Source organism: Oncorhynchus masou, unplaced genomic scaffold, assembly GCF_036934945.1.
Source record: "Oncorhynchus masou masou isolate Uvic2021 unplaced genomic scaffold, UVic_Omas_1.1 unplaced_scaffold_650, whole genome shotgun sequence".
NCBI lineage: Eukaryota > Metazoa > Chordata > Actinopteri > Salmoniformes > Salmonidae > Oncorhynchus > Oncorhynchus masou.
The window spans coordinates 139,674-149,849 of NW_027012938.1; the positions used below are offsets into that span (position 1 = coordinate 139,674).

At 36.9% G+C, this 10,176-nt stretch overlaps 1 long non-coding RNA gene across 2 annotated transcripts; it reads right to left on the reverse strand.

The window, feature by feature from the left end:
• Positions 1-337: 337 nt before the first annotated feature.
• Positions 338-4,180, reverse strand: LOC135536685 (uncharacterized). 2 transcript variants are annotated; one of them, XR_010455051.1, is made up of 4 exons: positions 4,162-4,180; positions 3,867-3,949; positions 1,346-1,419; positions 338-487 (listed from the first exon to the last, which is right to left on the reverse strand). It is a non-coding gene; the product is annotated as an uncharacterized LOC135536685 (long non-coding RNA). The 2 variants fall into 2 exon arrangements; XR_010455050.1 differs by lacking the exon at positions 4,162-4,180 and having other exon boundaries at positions 3,867-3,968.
• Between the last annotated feature and the right edge of the window lie 5,996 nt (positions 4,181-10,176).

A 10,176-nucleotide genomic window follows, 5' to 3' on the forward strand; every position in this document is an offset into this window, starting at 1 on the left:
GAGGAATGAGGTGCCTTACTCAAGGGCACGTCGGCAGATCTTTCACCAAGTCGGGTTTCAAACCAAGGCCCTTTCTGTTACTGGCCCAACAATCTCAACAGCAGGATGTCTGCAGCCCCTTTTCATCAACAATGGACACATGCATTTTTTGGGGGGAAAAGTATTTTATTGCTATGTAATAACAAATGTACATAACAAGGTACAAATCAGTCATTCATTCAATAATTGTGTGTGACTGACTGAGAAGTGTTTGCTAATTGTAGGAGTCAGGCTTCAGTATCCCTCTATACTTCCTGTTTCTTCAGGTTCAGAAGCACCATGATAGAAGCAAAGAATAACACAGGGACAAAGACATAAACCTTCCATAGATGTTGTTGAACGAACCGGTCTGTGGCCACCTTCAGTTTCACTCCAACAGCGACTCCAATGACCAACGTCAAGAATCCAACAGTAACCACCATCGGCCCACAATCTGCCTTATCAGGAGCTGTGACACACATACACACCGAGTATTAATCATTAAGAATCTGCTGCATTTTACGGTATTCAGCAGATCTGTCATTTCATGATACTTGAAAGAATAAAAACAAGTGGTTATATTTTACTTTTACTTTGGCATCCCTGTCAGTTTTATGTTCCCCATTCTGTTACACTGCAATAGTAGAGTATCACCACTGAACTGTCCTCTTTTCTATGATAGGGAAGCTGTTACACTACATAGTTGAGTATCACCACTGAACTGTCCTCTCCTATAAGGAAGCTGTTACTCTGCAATAGTACAGCATCATTACTGAACTGTCCTCTCCTATAGGGAAGCTGTTACACTACAATAGTAGAGCATCATTACTGAACTGTCCTCTCCTATAAGGAAGCTGTTACTCTGCAATAGTACAGCATCATTACTGAACTGTCCTCTCCTATAGGGAAGTTGTTACACTACATAGTAGAGTACCACTACTGAACTGTTCTCTTCTATATGATAGGGAAGCTGTTACACTACAATAGTAGAGTATCACTACTGAACTGTTCTCTATGACAGGGAAGCTGTTACACTAAAATAGTAGAGTATCACTACTGAACTGTTCTCTATGATAGGGAAGCTGTTACACTGCAATAGTAGAGTATCACCACTGAACTGTTCTCTATGATAGGGAAGCTGTTACACTGCAATAGTAGAGTATCACTACTGAACTGTCCTCTCCTATAGGGAAGCTGTTACACTACAATAGTAGAGTATCACTACTGAACTGTTCTCTATGATAGGGAAGCTGTTACACTGCAATAGTAGAGCATTACTACTGAACTGTCCTCTCCTATAGGAGAGGGACGTTGGGGTTTTAATCACCTGAAATCATCATGTTGTTGTACTTTTCCTCTGTTGTTTATCCTGAACTCAATTCAACTCAATGAAGAGGGTGTCTACAATAAAGCATAGATATTAGACAATGAAGTGATGTTGTTTACCAGTTAAACAATGAACATAGAACAGAATAAACATAGAAAATAGAACAGAATAAACATAAAACATAGAACAAAATAAACATAGATCACAGAGAAGAATAAACATAGAACATAATAAACACAGAACAGAATTAACATAGAACAGAATAAACATAGAAGAGAATAAACATAGAACAGAATAAACACAGGACAGAAGAGAATTAACATAGAACAGAATAAACACAGAACAGAATTAACATAGAACAGAATAAACATAGAACAGAATAAACATAGAACAGAATTAACATAGAACAGAATAAACATAGAACAGAATAAACATAGAACAGAATAAACATAGAACAGAATAAACACAGGACAGAAGAGAATAAACATAGAACAGAATAAACACAGAACAGAATTAACATAGAACAGAATAAACATAGAACAGAATAAACATAGAACAGAATAAACATAGAACAGAATAAACATAGAACAGAATAAACATAGAACAGAATAAACACAGGACAGAAGAGAATAAACATAGAACAGAATAAACACAGGACAGAAAAGAATAAACATAGAACAGAATAAACATAGAACAGAATAAACACAGGACAGAAGAGAATAAACATAGAACAGAATAAACACAGGACAGAAAAGAATAAACATAGAACAGAATAAACATAGAACAGAATAAACATAGAACAGAATAAACACAGGACAGAAGAGAATAAACATAGAACAGAATAAACATAGAACAGAATAAACATAGAACAGAATAAACATAGAACAGAATAAACACAGGACAGAAGAGAATAAACATAGAACAGAATAAACATAGAACAGAATAAACACAGGACAGAAAAGAATAAACATAGAACAGAATAAACATAGAACAGAATAAACATAGAACAGAATAAACACAGGACAGAAGAGAATAAACATAGAACAGAATAAACATAAAACATAGAACAGAATAAACACAGGACAGAAGAGAATAAACATAGAACAGAATAAACATAGAACAGAATAAACATAGAACAGAATAAACACAGAACAGAATAAACATAGAACAGAATAAACATAGAACAGAATAAACACAGGACAGAAGAGAATAAACATAGAACAGAATAAACATAAAACATAGAACAGAATAAACATAGAACAGAATAAACATAGAACAGAATAAACATAGAACAGAATAAACATAGAACAGAATAAACACAGGACAGAAGAGAATAAACATAGAACAGAATAAACATAGAACAGAATAAACACAGGACAGAAGAGAATAAACATAGAACAGAATAAACATAGAACAGAATAAACATAGAACAGAATAAACATAGAACAGAATAAACACAGGACAGAAGAGAATAAACATAGAACAGAATAAACATAGAACAGAATAAACATAGAACAGAATAAACACAGAACAGAATAAACATAGAACAGAATAAACATAGAACAGAATAAACACAGGACAGAAGAGAATAAACATAGAACAGAATAAACATAGAACAGAATAAACATAGAACAGAATAAACACAGAACAGAATAAACACAGGACAGAAGAGAATAAACATAGAACAGAATAAACATAGAACAGAATAAACACAGGACAGAAGAGAATAAACATAGAACAGAATAAACATAGAACATGCAACATAATAAACATAGAACAGAATAACATGTTAAACAGAACAGATTGTTTCACGATAAACAACGAGTCTATTGATTCACCCTTGCTTCAATCTACGTAACATAATAAAAATCCACATTAAAATCCATCAATTTAAATTAAAGATACTGTATGTGTTGTTTTGCATGGACTGCTTCTCAATCTCAAAACTGTAGAACATACGCACATCCAGGCACTTTCCGCAGGCACTGGAGTTGTTGCCAAATTCCTGGAATATGTGCCGGGTTTTCCTTTCTGTTTTCCACTGCTTCTCAATCTACCAAATCCGCCGATATCGGACTTCTGCATCTGCGGTAGAGGAAGGTGGCCGAGATACAGCGATGTTCGTCAGACCATGAGGCATCGCGAAAACCGATCTTCTCACTAAAACCGCTGGAGCGTCCGAACGGTTTGGCCTCCAGAAAGATGTTCTTCGTTTTGCTCAACGACCCCCACAAGTGTTACCAGACTCGCCTGGAGTCAGTACCGCCGATGTACCAACTTCTGTCTGTAGCGTCTGAATGGTTTAGACTACAAACTAATATGACTCCACTATGGAAAGGGGAGATTCTCACAAGCACGATGGTATGTGACGGGACTCATCTGAAGTAACTGGTACCATTTTTAAAAAACGAATGGAAGTATGTAGCAGTACTTGGGACGTTAACGTATCCTATCATACACATTGTTCAGGTATCCCCGATTCAAATAGATTTTTCAGAAAACTAAACCATTCAACACCTACCTGTTACTTTGTCCTGTCTGTCTCTGCTGCCTCAGTTGATGATATTGTGATGAGAAAGGCATTTAAGTTTCATTTTCCCGGACCTGAAACCAAGATGAGAGGCACCACCCCCATTCATAGTTCACTACTGCTTAGTGACAGATACAAACCATTACTAACACGGGATAATAACACAAACAGTACAGATATGACTACACCAACCAGGAAGTCCCCTTCAGTCACAGTTTTTGTTCTAAAATGAATGGATGTGCAATATAACGTTATATTCACTTTGTTGCTTTTCTCATGTACTCACCATTTCCTCTTGCATTTGTTTGAGAGACCTGTAGTCACATGGTCTATTAATATCATTATGTTAGAGAGATCTGTAGTCACATGGTCTATTAATATCATTCTTTTAGAGAGACCTGTAGTCACATGGTCTATTAATATCATTCTGTTAGATCTGTAGTCACATGGTCTATTAATATCATTCTGTTAGATCTGTAGTCACATGGTCTATTAATATCATTCTGTTAGATCTGTAGTCACATGGTCTATTAATATCATTCTGTTAGATCTGTAGTCACATGGTCTATTAATATCATTTTGTTAGAGAGACCTGTAGTCACATGGTCTATTAATATCATTCTGTTAGATCTGTAGTCACATGGTCTATTAATATCATTCTGTTAGATCTGTAGTCACATGGTCTATTAATATCATTCTGTTAGATCTGTAGTCACATGGTCTATTAATATCATTCTGTTAGACCTGTAGTCACATGGTCTATTAATATCATTCTGATAGATCTGTAGTCACATGGTCTATTAATATCATTCTGTTAGATCTGTAGTCACATGGTCTATTAATATCATTCTGTTAGATCTGTAGTCACATGGTCTATTAATATCATTCTGTTAGATCTGTAGTCACATGGTCTATTAATATCATTCTGTTAGATCTGTAGTCACATGGTCTATTAATATCATTCTGTTAGATCTGTAGTCACATGGTCTATTAATATCATTCTGTTATGTTTCTAAAGCTAGTCAGTCACTAAAAATCCTTAGTACATCTCTCAAAATCATTCGTTCATGAGTGGGGGTCAATTTCACCTGCACGATTCATCAATTCACGTTTTTGTACAAAAGGTCTAATATAAATGTGTAAAACTATGCTTCACAGTTTATGACAAATAGTTCAACAATTTTGCATGTAATGGCTTATGCAAGGAACTAATGCCTAGATGCTTTGAGGGGTAAGACTATTCAACAGAGAACCATCTACTATATTTTGATCAACGTGACATGGGCAATTGATAATGTGGAAAAAAGCTGACACTTGTACATTATCAATTGCAATTTGTTCAAAGGAATAAGAAATGGCTTTAATGATCTGCACAAGTGACTAGATGATTTGGAATTTGTACAAGTAGTATGAAGAATTACACTTTTGATCTAAGAAATGCACCAAAGAGACTGAGGAAAACTGTAAAGCATTGCATGCACATCATAGAATAGAGACATAGAGCATTAGAGCATTAGAGTAGAGACATAGAGTATTAGAGTAGAGACATAGAGCATTAGAGTAGAGACATAGAGCATTAGAGTAGAGACATAGAGCATTAGAGTAGAGACATAGAGCATTAGAGTAGAGACATAGAGTATTAGAGTAGAGACATAGAGCATTAGAGTAGAGACATAGAGCATTAGAGTAGAGACATAGAGCATTAGAGTAGAGACATAGAGCATTAGAGTAGAGACATAGAGCATTAGAGTAGAGACATAGAGCATTAGAGTAGAGACATAGAGTATTAGAGTAGAGACATAGAGCATTAGAGTAGAGACATAGAGCATTAGAGTAGAGACATAGAGCATTAGAGTAGAGACATAGAGCATTAGAGTAGAGACATAGAGCATTAGAGTAGAGGCATAGAGCATTAGAGTAGAGACATAGAGCATTAGAGTAGAGACATAGAGCATTAGAGTAGAGATATAGAGCATTAGAGTAGAGACATAGAGCATTAGAGTAGAGACATAGAGCATTAGAGTAGAGACATAGAGCATTAGAGTAGAGACATAGAGCATTAGAGTAGAGACATAGAGCATTAGAGTAGAGACATAGAGCATTAGAGTAGAGACATAGAGCATTAGAGTAGAGACATAGAGCATTAGAGTAGAGACATAGAGCATTAGAGCATTAGAGTAGAGACATAGAGCATTAGAGTAGAGACATAGAGCATTAGAGTAGAGACATAGAGCATTAGAGTAGAGGCATAGAGCATTAGAGTAGAGACATAGAGCATTAGAGTAGAGACATAGAGCATTAGAGTAGAGACATAGAGCATTAGAGTAGAGACATAGAGCATTAGAGTAGAGGCATAGAGCATTAGAGTAGAGGCATAGAGCATTAGAGCATTAGAGTAGAGACATAGAGCATTAGAGCATTAGAGTAGAGACATAGAGCATTAGAGTAGAGACATAGAGCATTAGAGTAGAGACATAGAGCATTAGAGTAGAGGCATAGAGCATTAGAGTAGAGACATAGAGCATTAGAGTAGAGACATAGAGCATTAGAGTAGAGACATAGAGCATTAGAGTAGAGGTATAGAGCATTAGAGTAGAGGTATAGAGCATTAGAGTAGAGGTATAGAGCATTAGAGTAGAGACATAGAGCATTAGAGTAGAGGTATAGAGCATTAGAGTAGAGACATAGAGCATTAGAGTAGAGACATAGAGCATTAGAGTAGAGACATAGAGCATTAGAGTAGAGACATAGAGCATTAGAGTAGAGGTATAGAGCATTAGAGTAGAGGTATAGAGCATTAGAGTAGAGGTATAGAGCATTAGAGTAGAGACATAGAGCATTAGAGTAGAGGTATAGAGCATTAGAGTAGAGACATAGAGCATTAGAGTAGAGACATAGAGCATTAGAGTAGAGACATAGAGCATTAGAGTAGAGGCATAGAGCATTAGAGTAGAGACATAGAGCATTAGAGTAGAGACATAGAGCATTAGAGTTGGGACATAGAGCATTAGAGTAGAGACATAGAGCATTAGAGTAGAGACATAGAGCATTAGAGTAGAGACATAGAGCATTAGAGTAGAGGTATAGAGCATTAGAGTAGAGGTATAGAGCATTAGAGTAGAGGTATAGAGCATTAGAGTAGAGACATAGAGCATTAGAGTAGAGGTATAGAGCATTAGAGTAGAGGTATAGAGCATTAGAGTAGAGGTATAGAGCATTAGAGTAGAGACATAGAGCATTAGAGTAGAGACATAGAGCATTAGAGTAGAGACATAGAGCATTAGAGTAGAGGCATAGAGCATTAGAGTAGAGACATAGAGCATTAGAGTAGAGACATAGAGCATTAGAGTTGGGACATAGAGCATTAGAGTAGAGGCATAGAGCATTAGAGTAGAGACATAGAGCATTAGAGTAGAGACATAGAGCATTAGAGTAGAGGTATAGAGCATTAGAGTAGAGGTATAGAGCATTAGAGTAGAGGTATAGAGCATTAGAGTAGAGACATAGAGCATTAGAGTAGAGGTATAGAGCATTAGAGTAGAGACATAGAGCATTAGAGTAGAGACATAGAGCATTAGAGTAGAGACATAGAGCATTAGAGTAGAGGCATAGAGCATTAGAGTAGAGACATAGAGCATTAGAGTAGAGACATAGAGCATTAGAGTTGGGACATAGAGCATTAGAGTAGAGGCATAGAGCATTAGAGTTGGGACATAGAGCATTAGAGTAGAGACATAGAGCATTAGAGTAGAGACATAGAGCATTAGAGTAGAGGCATAGAGCATTAGAGTAGAGGTATAGAGCATTAGAGACATAGAGCATTAGAGTAGAGACATAGAGCATTAGAGTAGAGGTATAGAGCATTAGAGTAGAGGCATAGAGCATTAGAGTAGAGACATAGAGCATTAGAGTAGAGACATAGAGCATTAGAGTAGAGACATAGAGCATTAGAGTAGAGACATAGAGCATTAGAGTAGAGACATAGAGCATTAGAGTAGAGGCATAGAGCATTAGAGTAGAGACATAGAGCATTAGAGTAGAGGCATAGAGCATTAGAGTAGAGGCATAGAGCATTAGAGTAAAGGCATAAAGCATTAGAGTAGAGACATAGAGCATTAGAGTAGAGGCATAGAGCATTTGAGTAGAGGCATAGAGCATTAGAGTAAAGGCATAGAGCATTAGAGTAGAGACATAGAGCATTAGAGTAGAGGCATAGAGCATTAGAGTAGAGACATAGAGCATTAGAGTAGAGGCATAGAGCATTAGAGTAAAGGCATAGAGCATTAGAGTAGAGGTATAGAGCATTAGAGCATTAGAGTAGAGACATAGAGCATTAGAGCATTAGAGTAGAGACATAGAGCATTAGAGCATTAGAGTAGAGACATAGAGCATTAGAGTAGAGACATAGAGCATTAGAGCATTAGAGTAGAGACATAGAGCATTAGAGTAGAGACATAGAGCATTAGAGCATTAGAGAAAGACATAGAGCATTAGAGTAGAGACATAGAGCATTAGAGCATTAGAGTAGAGACATAGAGCATTAGAGTAGAGGCATAGAGCATTAGAGTAGAGACATAGAGCATTAGAGTAGAGGCATAGAGCATTAGAGTAGAGGCATAGAGTATTAGAGTAGAGACATAGAGCATTAGAGTAGAGACATAGAGCATTAGAGTAGAGGCATAGAGCATTAGAGTAGAGGCATAGAGTATTAGAGTAGAGACATAGAGCATTAGAGTAGAGACATAGAGCATTAGAGTAGAGACATAGAGCATTAGAGTAGAGACATAGAGCATTAGAGTAGAGACATAGAGCATTAGAGTCGAGACATAGAGCATTAGAGTAGAGACATAGAGCATTAGAGTAGAGACATAGAGCATTAGAGTAGAGACATAGAGCATTAGAGTAGAGACATAGAGCATTAGAGTAGAGACATAGAGCATTAGAGTAGAGACATAGAGCATTAGAGTAGAGACATAGAGCATTAGAGTAGAGACATAGAGCATTAGAGTAGAGACATAGAGCATTAGAGTAGAGACATAGAGCATTAGAGTAGAGACATAGAGCATTAGAGTAGAGACATAGAGCATTAGAGTAGAGACATAGAGCATTAGAGCATTAGAGTAGAGACATAGAGCATTAGAGTAGAGACATAGAGCATTAGAGTAGAGACATAGAGCATTAGAGTAGAGGCATAGAGCATTAGAGTAGAGACATAGAGCATTAGAGTAGAGACATAGAGCATTAGAGTAGAGACATAGAGCATTAGAGTAGAGACATAGAGCATTAGAGTAGAGGCATAGAGCATTAGAGTAGAGGCATAGAGCATTAGAGCATTAGAGTAGAGACATAGAGCATTAGAGCATTAGAGTAGAGACATAGAGCATTAGAGTAGAGACATAGAGCATTAGAGTAGAGACATAGAGCATTAGAGTAGAGGCATAGAGCATTAGAGTAGAGACATAGAGCATTAGAGTAGAGACATAGAGCATTAGAGTAGAGACATAGAGCATTAGAGTAGAGGTATAGAGCATTAGAGTAGAGGTATAGAGCATTAGAGTAGAGGTATAGAGCATTAGAGTAGAGACATAGAGCATTAGAGTAGAGGTATAGAGCATTAGAGTAGAGACATAGAGCATTAGAGTAGAGACATAGAGCATTAGAGTAGAGACATAGAGCATTAGAGTAGAGACATAGAGCATTAGAGTAGAGGTATAGAGCATTAGAGTAGAGGTATAGAGCATTAGAGTAGAGGTATAGAGCATTAGAGTAGAGACATAGAGCATTAGAGTAGAGGTATAGAGCATTAGAGTAGAGACATAGAGCATTAGAGTAGAGACATAGAGCATTAGAGTAGAGACATAGAGCATTAGAGTAGAGGCATAGAGCATTAGAGTAGAGACATAGAGCATTAGAGTAGAGACATAGAGCATTAGAGTTGGGACATAGAGCATTAGAGTAGAGACATAGAGCATTAGAGTAGAGACATAGAGCATTAGAGTAGAGACATAGAGCATTAGAGTAGAGGTATAGAGCATTAGAGTAGAGGTATAGAGCATTAGAGTAGAGGTATAGAGCATTAGAGTAGAGACATAGAGCATTAGAGTAGAGGTATAGAGCATTAGAGTAGAGGTATAGAGCATTAGAGTAGAGGTATAGAGCATTAGAGTAGAGACATAGAGCATTAGAGTAGAGACATAGAGCATTAGAGTAGAGACATAGAGCATTAGAGTAGAGGCATAGAGCATTAGAGTAGAGACATAGAGCATTAGAGTAGAGACATAGAGCATTAGAGTTGGGACAT